This window comes from Balaenoptera physalus, assembly GCF_965194825.1.
Source record: "Balaenoptera physalus genome assembly, chromosome: 17".
Classification (NCBI taxonomy): domain Eukaryota; kingdom Metazoa; phylum Chordata; class Mammalia; order Artiodactyla; family Balaenopteridae; genus Balaenoptera; species Balaenoptera physalus.
In genome coordinates, this window is record NC_138895.1 from 51,752,592 (window position 1) to 51,768,298 (window position 15,707).

General features: G+C 39.5%; 1 pseudogene across 1 annotated transcript; it reads right to left on the bottom strand.

Annotated features, from left to right (window-relative positions):
- Positions 1–13,271: 13,271 nt before the first annotated feature.
- LOC309647219 (protein yippee-like 5 pseudogene) lies at positions 13,272–15,440 on the bottom strand (annotated as a pseudogene). Its single transcript has one exon. The product of its transcript is annotated as a protein yippee-like 5 pseudogene (transcript).
- Between the last annotated feature and the right edge of the window lie 267 nt (positions 15,441–15,707).

Genomic DNA, 15,707 nt, shown 5'->3' on the forward strand with positions numbered 1-15,707 from the left:
TCAAACATTTAGAGAAGAGCTAACACCCATCCTTCTCAAACTCTTCCAAAAAATTGCAGAGGAAGGAACACTCCCAAACTCATTCTATGAGGCCACCAACACCTTGATACCAAAACCAGACAAAGATACTACAAAAAAAGAAAATTACAGACCAATATCATTGATGAATATAGATGCAAAAATCCTCAACAAAATACTAGCAAACAGAATCCAACAACACATTAAAAGGATCATACACCATGATCAAGTGGGATTTATCCCAAGGATGCAAGGATTCTTCAGTATACACAAATCAATCAATGTGATACACCATACTAACAAATTGAAGAATAAAAACCATATGATCATCCCAATAGATGCAGAGAAAGCTTTTGACAAAATTCAACACCCATTTATGATAAAAAACTTTCCAGAAAGTGGGCACAGAGGGAACCTACCTCAACATAATAAAAGCCATATATGACAAACCCACAGCAAACATCATTCTCAATGGGGAAAACTGAAAGCATTTCCTCTAAGATCAGGAACAAGACAAGGATGTCCACTCTCACCACTATTATTCAACATAGTTTTGGAAGTCCTAGTCACAGTAATCAGAGAAAAAAAAGAAATAAAAGGAATACAAATTGGAAAAGAAGAAGTAAAGCTGTCACTGTTTGCACATGGCATGATCCTATACACAGAGAATCTTAAAGATGCCACCAGAAAACTACTAGAGCCAATCAATGAATTTGGTAAAGTTGCAGGATACAAAATTAATGCACAGAAATCTCTCACATTCCTATACACTAATGATGCAAAATCTGAAGCAGAAATTAAGGAAACATTCCCGTTTACCATTGCAACAAAAAGAATAAAATACCTAGGAATAAACCTACCTAAGGAGACAGAAGACCTGTATGCAGAAAACTATAAGACACTGATGAAAGAAATTAAAGATGATACAAACAGATGGAGAGATATACCATGTTCTTGGATTGGAAGAATCAATATTGTGAAAATGACTATACTACCCAAAGCAATCTACAGATGCAATGCAATCCCTATCAAATTACCAATGGCATTTTTTACAGAACTAGAACAAAAAATCTTAAAATTTGTATGGAGACACAAAAGACCCTGAATAGCCAAAGCAGTCTTGAGGGAAAAAAACGGAGCTGGAGAAATCAGACTCCCTGACTTCAGACTATACTACAAAGCTACAGTCATCAAGACAATATGGTACTGGCACAAAAACAGAAATATAGATCAATGGAACAGGATAGAAAGCCCAGAGATAAACCCACGCACCTATGGTCAACTAATCTATGACAAAGGAGGCAAGGATATACAATGGAGAAAAGACAGTCTCTTCAATAAGTGGTGCTGGGAAAACTGGACAGCTACATGTTAAAGAATGAAATTAGAACAACTCCCTAACACCATACACCAAAATAAACTCAAAATGGATTAGAGATCTAAATGTAAGACTGGACACTATAAAACTCTTAGAGGAAAACATAGGAAGAACACTCTGACATAAATCACAGCAAGATCTTTTTTGATCCACCTCCTAGAGTAATGGAAATAAAAACAAAAATAAACAAATGGGACCTAATGAAACTTCAAAGCTTTTGCACAGCAAAGGAAACTACAAACAAGACGAAAAGACAACCCTCATAAGGGGAGAAAATATTTGCAAACGAATCAATGGACAAAGGATTAATCTCCAAAATATATAAACAGCTCATGCAGCTCAATATTAAAAAAACAAACAACCCAATCGAAAAATGGGCAGAAGACCTAAATAGACATTTCTCCAAAGAAGACATACAGATGGCCAAGAAGCACATGAAAAGCTGCTCAACATCACTAATTATTAGAGACATGCAAATCAAAGCTACAATGAGGTATCACCTCACAGCAGTTAGAATGGGCATCATCAGAAAATCTACAAACAACAAATGCTGGAGAGGGTGTGGAGAAAAGGGAACCCTCTTGCACTGTTGGTGGGAATGTAAATTGATACAGCCACTATGGAGAACAGTATGGAGGTTCCTTAAAAAACTAAAAATAGAGTTACCATATGACCCAGAAATCCCACTACTGGGCATATACCCAGAGAAAACCATAATTCAAAAAGACACATGCACCCCAGTGTTCATTGCAGCACTATTTACAATAGCCAGGTCATGGAAGCAACCCAAATGCCCATCGACAGATGAATGGATAAAGAAGATGTGGCATATATATACAATGGAATATTACTCAGCCATAAAAAGAAACGAAATTGAGTTATTTGTAGTGAGGTGGATGGACCTAGAGTCTGTCATACAGAGTGAAGTCAGAAAGAGAAAAACAAATATTGTATATTAACGCATATATGTGGAACCTAGAAAAATGGTACAGATGAACCGGTTTGCAGGGCAGAAATTGAGACACAGATGTAGAGAACAAAGGTATGGACACCAAGGGGGGAAAGCGGAGGGGGGAGGGGAGGGTGGTGGTGTGATGAATTGGGAGATTGGGATTGACATATATGCACTAATATGTATAAAATGGATAACTAATAAGAACCTGCTGTATAAAAAAATGAATAAAATAAAATTCAAAAATTCAAAAACAAGGGCTTCCCTGATGGCGCAGTGGTTAAGAATCCGCCTGCCAATGCAGGGGACACGGGTTCAAGCCCTGGTCCGGGAAGATCCCACATGCTGCAGAGCAACTAAGCCTGTGCGCCACAACTACCAAGCCTGTGCTCTAGAGCCCACGAGCCACAACTACAAGGCCCTTGTGCCACAACTACTGAAGCCCATGCACCTAGAGTCCGTGCTACACAACAAGAGAAGCTACTGTAATGAAAAGCCCGTACACTGCCTCAAAGAGTAGCCCCCACTCACTACAACTAGAGAAAGCCCGCGTGCAGCAACAAAGACCCAATGCAGCTATAAATAAATAAATAAATAAATAAATAAATAAATAAATAAATAAATAAATAAATTTATATATATTAAAAAAAAGAACTTTCTTCACTTTTAAAAAAAATGGTAAAGATTGGAACAGAGACTTGGTCAAAGAAGATATACAGATAGTAAATAAGGCATACAGGAATATGCTCAACATTGTATACTATTAGGGAATTACAAATTAAAACAACAATGAGATAGCACTGCACACCTATTATGACTAATAAACTCCAAAAAAATGACACTACTGATTGATGGAGGGTGAGGAAAAACAGGACTCTCCTTCACTGCTGATGAAATGCATATACAGCTACTTTAAAAGATATCTTGTAAGTTTTTTCCAAAGCTAAATAAGGTTCACCTGAGGATCCAACATCATGCCTCCAGTAGTTAGACAACTGCTTTTAAGAACTATGTCCAGGGGACTTCCCTGGTGGTCCAGTGGTTACGAACCCGCCTTCCAATGCAGGGGACGCGGGTTCGATTCCTGGTTGGGGAACTAAGATCCCACATGCTGCAGGGCAACTAAGCCCGCGCACCGCAACTAGAGAGCCCACGCACCACAACTAAGATCCTGCATGCCACAACTAAGACCTGACGCAGCCCAATAAATAAATAAATATTTTTTAAAAAGAACCCACTACTTGGAATACTATTCAGCAATCAAAAAGAACAAAGTAACAAAACATGCTACATCATGGATGAACTTCAAAAGAAAAAAACTATGTCCAAATACAAACAAGGATGTAATTAAGCACAGTGCCTCTATTCATAATGGCTGTAAACTTAAAGAAACCGGGATGTCCATCAGTAGAAGAATGCATAAACAGATTGGGGTATACCCATTACAAGGGGAGCAGAATATGCCGCCCCAAAATATGCGTGCATAAGGATTATTTTGAGCTGATTGCTTTTTTTAAAAAAGAAGATGCATGAGAATCTCTGAAAACCAAGTCAAGATTGCCCTTTTGTGAGGAAAATTTACATTTATAAGGGAAGTCTCCATTTGAAACCGTTATCTCCCTCCCCATACCAGGAATGGAAGGATGACTAAATCTCAAGAAACTCATATCAGTGGAGAAAGCAAAGACAAATCTGCACAACAATCAAACTCTTCCTTTCTTTTGTTTTTAGATGAAGATGGTATTTAAGATGATGGTTTGGGCCATTTCAGGGCATTACTCAGTTTTCCTGAATATCTCCCTTGCATGTAGGAAGTACACATGTTATTAAACTTCTGATTGTTTTTCTCCAGTTCATCTGCCTTTCATCTTCATTACTTCAATGAAGAACAAAGAAAGGTAGAGGAAAAATTTATTTTCCTCCCATACACATGCAGTGGAATAGCATTCAGAAATATAAAGGAATGAACCATCAACCCATGCAAAAAACATGGATGAATCTTACATGTATATTGTAAAGTGAAAGAATCCAGTCTGACATGTTACACACTGCATGACCCCATTTATGACACTCTGGAACAGGTAAAACAGAGATGGTAAACAGGTTATGGGTGGGGAATTGAAATATTCCATATGATATTTTAGTAACGAATACCTGCCACTATGCATTTATCTAAACCCATAAATTTTTACAGCCCAACAAATAAATCATAATATATTCAATCTTAGTTATTTAGGATATGGGAGTGCCACAGGATTAATTACAGAATTTAACAAAAACTGATTTAGAAATATATGAAAAAAAATCACTGTTGGTGGTGGGACAAAAGGTGCTGACCTCAGTAACTTTGGAAATAAATGGAATCTGTAGACCAAAGGCGAAATGTACTGTACCTAAACACTAGACTCTATTTTATAAAGTTCTTCCCCTGGGGGTAGGAGCTAAGAATGCTGAAACCACTGTATCTGTAATCTAGAAAGAAGCAAGCGATGAATTCAAAAAATGACAGATGGTAGAAGCCAAGTTTCCTACCACTGGAGTAGGAAGTTACAGATAAGCAAAGGGAGGAGGTTACAATATCCATGTAATAATGGATCAGGTTGGTGACATCTATATAAACTCATCTTTAGCTTAACATGGATACAGAGAGTTCTACATAGAAATCTTTATAATTAGGTGTATATGCATAGGTTGGAATACATGCATATATTTCAGTGCATTGTCAGCTGAGTACATCTAACTTCCAAATGTAAGTTTTTAATACCATCCCCTAATAAAAGGAATCAGGGACCTTTGAAGAAATGGCTGCTACTAGGACTCAGAGAGTAAATACATGTGTTAGGATAATCTTGAAGTATCAGAAAGTAAAGAAGTACCGAGGGAACAAAAAAACCCACAAGATGTTTTCTTTTTTTTTTTTCTTTTTTCTTTTTTTTGGGGGGCGGGGGGGCGTGCTGCAAGGCTTGTGGGATCTTAGCTCCCCAACCAGGGATTGAACCTGTGCCCTCAGCAGTGAAAGCACAGAGTCCTAAGCACTGGACTCCCAGGGAATTCCCAAGATGTTTTCATTCGACATAATCCCATGAGACAATGGAAAAAGCTCTTATACAGCCAAAGCAAGAATGAACTAAGCACCCAAATACTGTACTGTTGAATTATAACCACAAGTATAAAATAACTATTCAGGTGTCCACACTAGTAAAATAAATAATTACAAACACTTTTTATGAGTTGGGTTAAATAGAAATGTCCTATGCAGAAGAATTCCAAATAATTGATGTAGACACATAGGCATCCATCGAGGAAGTAACCCTAACCCTCTTCTGAAGTGTGGGTTCCGCATAGTGACTTCTTCCTAAATAAGATGTACAGTATGGACATGGGAAAAATAACTTCACAGCAGGGAAAACTGACAAACACGACCTCAGTCACGTGACCAAAGTTAACATAAACAGTGATAAGTTGCCTTGAGAGCCTGTTCCCTTGACATAAAATGATGAGAATGCACTTGACCTCTGTGACCTGCCTCCTCAAAACCCATAAACCCAGTCTAATCACGAGAAAAACAGCAAGAAACGGTGGGATTTTTGAATTCCAATTTTCCACATCATTCCACCAAAAAACTATTAGAAATAATAAATGAATTCAGTAAAGTTACAAAATCAGTACACAGAAATCAATTGCTTTTCTAAACACCAATCAGAAAATGAAAAAAAACCCAACCCTATTTACAACTGCATCAAAAAGAACAAAATACTTAGGAATAAATTTAACCAAGGGCATGAAAGGCCTGCACACTGAAAATTTAAAGACATTGAAGAATAAATTGAAAGACACAAATAAATGGAACGATATCTCATTCTCGTGGAATGGAAGACTATTGCTAAAATGTCCATTCTACTCAAAGCAATGTACACAGTGAATGCGATCCCTACCAAAATTCCAATGGTATTTTTCACAGAAATAGAGCAAATCATCCTAATATTTGTGTGGAACCACAAAGGATCCCAAATAGCCAAAGCAATCCTGAGAAAGGAGAACAGGCTGGCGGCATCTTCCTCCCGACTTTACACTACATTATGAAGCTACAGTCACCAAAAAAGTGTGGAATTGGCACAAAAACAGGCTCACGGATCAGAGGAACAGAACAGAGAGCTCAGTATTCAACCCACATGGCTGGGGTCAGTTAATTTATGACAAAGGGGCCAAGAACACACCAAGGGGAAGGACAGTGCCCACAATAAACAGCGCTGGGAAAACTGGATGCCACACGCCACATAACGACACTGGACACCATCTACACGGCACACAAAACTGACTAAAAACCCAGTTTTCCACATCAAGCCTGTCCTGGGTCGCATGAAGACGGACCTCCCTCAACAGTCAGTCGCACACAGGAAGCTTCTCCCCACTTTTCCTCACTTCTCCTCACCTTTTCCTCTCGGTTTCACCTGGGTCGTCAGGAAACTCAGCTCCTGTCAGTATGGACGCAGCCCCAAGTTGTCCTGAAGCCGAAACCCTGGTGAGTCCTAAGGAGACTGAGCTCCTGTCGGCAGAGATGCTGACCCGGGGCATCCGAAGGCAAAGCCCAATTGGTGCCTGAGGAGACATAACTCCTCTCGGCTGCGCGGAGCCAAGTCCTCAGTGGAATGCGCATGCTCTGTGGGTCAGAGAGGCGGTCTCGGCCCCCCTGTGGTCAGTGCAGGAAGTGCAGGCCGTGCCCACCTCACAGTTCACTGGAGACAGCGCCCCCTACTGGCAGAACTGCTGAATCTGTTAAACTGTGGAAATTCAAACCTAAATGGAGACAGTATCCCATAATTTCTCCCAAAATACTTAAGGAACAATTAATTGGAAACCGTATGGAATGAAATGAATGTTTATAACTTACACCAAATTCACCCAAAATTATTCATAGACGAATCTTAAATGCAAAACTATTCAAAATTATAGAAGACATAGAGGAAAATTGACAGAAGGCTGGGTTTGGTTATGTACATCATGAGCTCTGAGTTTTAACACACAACACAAAAAGGCAATCCACCAAGAAAAACAAGGAATACCACGGACTTTGTAAAATTAAAGATTTCTACTCTGTGGAAGGCCTTACTCAGAAAATCAAAAGAGAAATCACAAACTGAGAGAAAAATATTTGCAGACACATGTCTAACAAAGGATTTGTATCAAAACATACAAAAAGCTCTAACACAAACAACCCCATTAAAAATAGGAAAAGCTCTGAACAAACACCTGGTCAAAGAAGGTACATAGATAGTACACAAAACTATGCCCAGGATTGAGGGACAGAGAAACATTGGTCCAGCTCAAGTCTCTGAGCCATGTGTGACCCTGGACTAGTCCTGTCCTTCCTGGAGGCCTCAGAAAGATGGAGAGGGACAAGGGGAGTGAGGGAAGGTTATGCTTTAACCTAACTCTAACTCTAACCTATAACCCTAACACCCTAACCTATAGCCCTAAACCTAACAACCCTAGACCCTTGATCCTGACACCTCGGCTCTAATCCCTGACCCTGACTGTTACCCTCTACCCTGACTATCCAACCCTGACCATAACCCTAAACCCTGATACCTAAGCCCTGACACTGACTCTGACAGCAGACCTTAATCCTAGCAAAGTGGATACCAAGGAATGACTCTATAATCTCTCAAATAAACCAAGGGAATAAATCTTCATGACCTTGCATTTAGCAATGGTTTCTTAGATCTGACATCAAAGCACAAGAAATGAAAGAAAAAATAGATACATTGGACTTCCTCAAAGTTAAAAAATTTATTGCATCAAAACTGCTATCCAGAAAGTAAAAAGACAGCCCACAGAACAGAAGAAAATATTTGCACATGATATATCTAATGAGTCTGTTAACCAGAACATATCGAGAAACTCAACAACAAAAACACAAAGAACTCAATTTTTAAAATGCACAAAGGACTTGACCAGACTCTTCTCCAGACCAGACATACAAGTGGTCAACATACAATGGAAAAGATGTCAAACATCGGTAGTCATGATGGAAATGAAAATTCGTACCATAATTCATTACCCCTTCAACCACACTAGAATTGTTATAGTCAAGAAAAATAAAAAATAACTAATACTGGCAACAATGTAGAGCAAATGGAACTGTAAACATTGCTTGTGGAAATGTAAAATGATGCAACCTATGTGCACAATACTTTGACATTTCCTCAAAAAGACAAATGTACAGTATGATAGGATTCAACAACTCCACTCCTAGTGAGAATTAAAAACAGCTGTTCAAACAAAAAATTGTACACGAATATTCATAGCAGCACTGTTCACAATAGCTAAGAGGTAGAAACAATTAAAATGTCAATCAACAGGTGAACAGATAAACAAAATGCAGCACATCCATGAACTGCCATATTATTCTAACACATAAATGAATAGAGTAAAATGGTGCAACCACTGTGAAAACAATATGGCAGCTCCTCAAAAAGTTAAACACAGAGTTAACATATGATCTGTCAATTCCACTTCAGGGTATTTACTCAAAATATTTGAAAGCAGGGACTGGAACAGATATTTGTACACTCATATTCATAGCAGCATCATTCACAATAACAAAAGGTGGAAGCAACCCAAGTGTCCATTGATGGATAAATGGGTAAATGGAATGTGGTGTATTCATAAGGAAATATTATTCAAGGAAATATTATTTCCTTGAAAACTAAGGAAATTCTGACACATGCTATAACATGGATGAACTTTGAAGTTACTATGCTAAGTGAAATAAGTTAGTTACAGAAGGACAAATTATTTGATTCCACTTACATAAGGTATCCAGAGGAGTCAAATTCAAAGACAGAAAGAATGTGGTTGCAGGAGCTGAGAAGAGTTAGTGTTTAATGGATACAGTTTCACTTGCGGAAAAAGAAAAAGTTGGAGAGATGAATGGTGAGGATATTTTTGTAACAATGTAGATGCAATGAATGTCACAGAACTGTATATGTAAAATGGTTTAAATGGTAAGTGTTATGTTATGTGTTTTTAATCACAAAGGAAAAAATGAAGTACTGATACATGCTACAACATGGATGATCCTAAGTGAAAGAAGCCATACAGGAAAGGCCACCAGGTCACATGCCCATCTTGTTCTTCAAATCCATCAAGATTTTGAATATGAGGGAAAGTCTCAGTTAGGGTTCCAGAGGGGAAAAAAAAGAAAGAAAACTGGATCACAATGAAAAAAGACATTTTCATAGAGTTGGAGCAGATGGTGAAAGTTGAAGTGGACCTGTGGATTGGATTATTATAAGAAATTGTAATGATTCTCATTTGGTAATTAAGTGCTTGTTCCCTGGGAGTGTATCCGTGTTTTGGGTAAAACACACTGGAGTGTTTTGTGTGAAGTGCCAAATGTGAGTACTTTGTGCTGCTATTGAAAATTTTCTATACATTTGAAATTACTGGAAAATAAATTATATTTCAAAACAATCATGTCAATAAAAGGACAGAAAAGTAGAGAAGACATGAAACTTTGTATAGAGGCCAAGCTTTACCCAGATCCTGCTCACCCAAAGTGATGATGCAATTTGTCCTTATAAGATTTCACATGTTTTTAAGGGGCACTGTGGGAAGATTATAATAGTAGCCACTATGTCTTGGGTGTTGTGGATGACCTGGATGTGGTAGAAATAGTGGGATTTCTAATTCCAGTTTTATACATCAAATCACCAAAAAACTATTAGAACTAATAAATGAATTCAGTAAAGCTGCAGGATACAAAATCAATACACTAAAATCAGTTGTGTTTCTATACACAAATAATGAACCATCAGAGAGAGAAATTAAGAAAACAATCCTATTTACAATAACGTCAAAAGAATCAAATAACTGGGAATGAATTTAACCCAAGAGTGTGAAAGAGTTGCACACTGAAAACCCTAAGACATTGATGAAGAAACTGAAGACACAAATAAATGGAAAGATATCCTGTGCTTTTGGATGGAAAGAATTAGTAGTGCTAAAATGTCCATTCTACCCAATACAGTATGCACTTCAATGACATTCCTACCAAAATTCCAAAGGCATTTTTCACAGAAACTGAACAACCCTGACATGTGTATGGAACCACAAAGGACCCTGAACAGCCAAGGGGATCCTGAGAAAGGAGAACAGCAGCTGGAGGAAACTCACTCACTGACTTGAAACCATATTACAGAGCTACAGGAACCAAACAGTATAGAAATGGCACTAAAAGAGGCACATGGGCCAGAGGAATAGACCAGAGAGCCCAGGAATAAGCCCATACATATGTGGTCAGTTAATTTATGACAAAGCTGTCAAGAACATACACCAGGGAAAGGACAATCCCCTCCATAAATTGTGTGTGTTATAAAGAGAAGGGAGAGAATTACTGTGTTGGTGCCTTGGGGACATTTGGAGGAGTTTCTGAGAGCGGGGATGCAATCTGTCTGTCTTTTCCCTCCTTGGTAGAAATCTCCATATGACCTGAGCCTCTCTAAGAATCCTCTCTGAATTGGGGCCTGAAGACATCAGAGCTGAGATTCAAGTTGTCTTCACAGACAGTATCTCAAGGTTGAGTGTAAGTATCATTTCAACAAGGTAATTTAAAATGCTATTTTTGCCCTTTGTTCCAAACGTGTAAGAGGGGAAGTGTTGGTAGGGGCCTAGTGTTTAGAGCTATCTGATTTGACTGGACCTGTTCATTCATCCCAACTGGCCTCACACCCATTTGAGTTACTGGCAATGACCAAGCCGAATCCAGAGACTCGCTAGCGAGAAGGACACTGATGGCAACTTTCCTATTACCTGTCCTGTTGGTTTCTCTGCACTTTCTGGTCACTAGGCTGTGTCACTTCCTATGGTGCCTGGGTATCAGGTTTTTGATATGATTTTCACCAATTATGAGACTAGAAAGAACAGAAATCAGGCCATTCCATGAAATCTCTCTGAAACTGGAGGACAGAGTCACTTTCTTTATTTTCCTGGTTTAACAGGTCAATTACTTGCTGCTCATTACCACCTAGCCCTGTTTTACCATCACACCAGTCAGTCAACTGAGATTTACCCATATTTATATTTACACTGGTTCTACCTCAAAGAGCCTTGTTGATCAAACATGTGAATGAATTCACCTCAATCTGGAAATACTGGAAAGGTAGAATAAATCCAGTTTAATGTAATTTATGTAAATAATTTATTACAGGGAATTCCCTTAGTGGTAAACGTCAATATTTACCATCAAATAAAAATAAATATAATACCGATACGTGTGTTCACATGTCCAATCACGTAAGTTAGTTCATGTGTCTGGCGTACATTGTCACGTGCATGTAGCCTCTACAAGTGGCTATGCTTTTGTGTACATTACTGTACAGTACTGTATAGAATACAGTAGTACAGTATCTTTATTTCAAGCCCAGGATGTCCAGAAGCGAGCATAAAAGCAGTGGTGACGTAGCTGGTACTACTGTACTTTTCAAGGTACTCTACTGCAAGATTAAAAATGTTTTCTTTATTTTTTGTGCTTGTTATGTATTATTTGTGTGAAAGTATTATAAACCTATTACAGTGCAGTACTATATAGCTGATTGTGTTTGTTGGGTACCTAGGCTAACTTAGCTGGACTTACAAACAAATTGGACTTACAAACACACTCTTGGAACAGAACTCGTTCTTATGTAGGGGACTTACTCTACATGCACATACAAACACACACACAATGACGTGGGCACACACACACGTGCACACGGGCAGACACACACCCTCTGCTAAAGTTACCAATAGCTTTTGACGTCAGTGAAACCCCACAATTTTACAAGTTTACTCTGTGGAATGAGCTGGCTCTGGGTTTAAATCCTGCCTCTGGCTGTAGGACAGGGCACAGATCACTTCACCTCCCTGCACAGTTTTCCTCTTCTATTAAACAACACCCACTACAGAAGGGTTAATGTGAGGATCAGACAGAATAGTGCCTAATAAACCGGTGCTTCTCAAACTCCAAAGTGCACCTGAATCACCTGGAAATCTTGTTACAGTGCAGATGCTGATTCAGGTTCTTAAGTGGGGCTCGACGTTCTAAGTTCCTAGGTGACGTTACACTGCTGGTCCATGGACCAAACTTTGCGTAGAGAAGCACATACTCAACTTGTACAAAAGGGAAACTAAAATCACTATCCAGTGGTCCTGCCAGCCAAGTAAGAGAAGAAAGCTAAGAAAGGATTTTTTTTGGTGCCCAACGTGAGCTTGGCATGAACTCAGTTTCTCTAGGTGTGGAGAGGGTAACACATTTGGGGCCAGGCTTTATTCTGTCCCCTCATGAGCCTCAGCATAACTTCATTTCCATTCTTCTGCCCAGGGCCAGCCAGGGGCCACGGGAACCCACAGAGATGGGGAGTCTCATACCTGTCAGAGTCTTGGCAAATCTCCACCACAGCCACCAAGGCCTTCAGGTGCTTGTTGGGTTGGTAGGAGTGGATGTAGTCAGAGAACAGCTGTTCCTGGGGTCCCTGTTCAAGGCCGTGGAATCTATAGCTACCTGGAAGAGAAGATAGGAGAATGGGTGAATTTAAAGTGAACACATCTCAGGACTTCCCTGGTGGTCCAGTGGTAAAGAATCCACCTTCCAATGCAAGGGATGCGAGTTCAATCCCTCATCAGGGAACGAAGATCCCACATGCCACAGGGCAACTAAGTCCTCACGCCACAACTACTGAGCTCACGTCTCAAGGAGAGTCTGCGTGCCACAAACTATAGAGCCCACACGCCCTGGAGCCCGTGTGCCACAACTAGAGAGAAGCCCAAACGCCGCAATGAAGAGACTTCACGCTGCAACGAAAGATCCCGCACGCCTCAACTAAGACCCAACGCAGCCAAGAAAATAAATAAAGTAAATAAATAAAATAAATAAATGTTAAAAAAAAATAAAGTGAATACATCTCGTAAGAATCATGATCAGCCCTGAGAGAGACATGGCCTGAGGGGGAGGAAAGCAGTACGTTACACACCCTGCTGATAAGTAGAGTTAGAGAAAAAAATTCATTAGCTTTAAAAACTAGTTATTCACTTGGTTGAGGCCATTTCTGTAGTCTTCAGTCTCCCTCTCCCCCATGCCCTCTCTTCTCTGTGTCCAAAATGGAATTTGAGATTGATGTACAGGTCAGAAAGCCGAGCCGCTCTAATCCACGACGTCACCAGGCAGCAAGGTCAAGGGTGGAATATCATAATTCACTAAGAAAAGTCTTCTGTGCTCTCCGGGCAGGATGATTCCATGTCTGAGGCCTAGGTAAACTCCCTTAAAACTAAAGATGTTAAAGATGCGGTCTGTATATCAAAGCCATTGTTGGTTTTTTTTGTTTTTTTTCACATCCAACTATTACTTTGTTTACGTTACTAGGCTTAATTTACATGGAAAAGACAACCAAGCAGTTCTGCCCCATATCAGGAAAAGTTTCCAATCAACACCAATTATGTGGTGACAAATAACTAGGAATGGTGACATCTTTGGATCAAGACTGACAAGGAAGAATGGGCTCTGATGCTACGGTTCATCTCCAACAAGAATATGGCACAATGGCCGGCACAAGCCATACTAACACTGAACCTTTAGCGCTGGTCACAAATTCGGATCTCTTCTCTGAAGCTAGCAAATCAACTGAAATAACTGGGTTAAAAAAAAGTTTTAAAATGAAGCCTGAATTAATTTAAGAACCATGCTCTTGACACATTTTCCTTTCAGAATTTACATAAAACACTTTTTCACTCTAATAGCCCAGGTTTTTTTCCTCACATAGCCCACCATATAGCTGCAGACAGACTGTTCTGCCTCAAGATGTAAACATAGGGGGAAAAAAAATTAACAGCATCTGCATAATATTCTCTCTACACACTGCTGTTGGATGGAAAATAGAAAATTAAAAAAAGAAAGAAAGGACGAAAGAAAGAAAGAAAGGAAGGAAGGAAGAAAAAAGAAAGAAAGAAAGAAAGAAAGAAAGAAAGAAAGAAAGAAAGAAAGAAAGAAAGAAAGAAAGAAAGAAAGAAAGAAAGGAAGGAAGGAAGGAAGGAAGGAAGGAAGGAAGGAAGGAAGGAAGGAAGGAAGGAAGGAAGGAAGAAAGAGAGAGAGAGAAAGAAAGAAAGAAAGAAAGGAAGAAAGAAAGAAAGACAGAAAGGAAGAAAGAAACGTTCCATTATAGATTCTCACAACCCCTTGTTCCACAGTTCATGAATCTTACACTGACGCTAAAGTGACAATGTATGTAAGTAGACTTTTGTTTTCAGTGAAGAAGACCTGGGGAAAAGATGGATTTATCTCTTTTTCTTCAAGAGTTCCAGATGGTACATGCTCCCCAAAGCCCTCACTTTCTCGAACTAGAGCACTTTCTAGGATCACACGGCCTTCCTTATAACGCTGGGTGTCTTCAGTGGCAAACTCATAGATCCATCCCAGTTTGCTATTGCAGTTTTTGCAGCTCACATCTCGAACCATGTGGCGGCCAGTGAGCATGACCCAGTCTTGAACTTCACTGTACTGCAGGTTAACTACCTTGTTAAAAGTTAGTTAAAAAGAAATGCTCTGCCAGTGGCGCCTGTGAATCAAGTGGAGATGAGTTCTGAGTGGTTGGTCGGGATTGTATCGCAGTTTGCATAGGAAAACAGACGGGTACCACCGATATGATCAAGGAAAATCCTGCCCATTTTTATAGTTGAAGTTCTAAAAACCCCGAGCAGCTGCGAGATCCAAGGTCACCAGAGGCTCTTCGGTCCTCGGCTGAGATGAAGCCTCAAAGCCATTGTTACTTTCATGAGTGGCAAGTTGCAAAGAGATGCGTTGAATTGGTTATAATAAAATTTCTGCCGGAAGAAGCTCTGTGTAAGGCTCCATTCATGTAAAAACTCCTGCCCACGCCAGAGAAGATGCCTGAATGCTATGGCATTGTCAGCGGCAAGTGGAGAAGAGAAACCTCTGCAGACAGAGGTCACCAAGTTGTCATTATCTTTGAACTTCCTAAATTTTTTCTGACCCCCAACATCATCATCATCTAAATAAAAGTTGACTCACCCAACACTTCTTTTTTTTAACATATATATATATATTCTTTTCCATTATGATTTGTCACAGAATATTGAATATAGTTCCCTGTGCTATACAGTAGGATCTTGTTGTTTATCCATTCTACACACAACAGTTTGCCTCTGTTAATCCCAAACTCCCATTCCTTTCCTCCCCTCCCCACTACCTTGGCAACCACAAGTCTGTTCTCTATGTCTGTGAGTCTGTTTTTTTTCGTAGATACATTGATTTGCATTGTATTTTAGGTTCCACATATACGTGCTATCATATGGTATTTGTCTTTC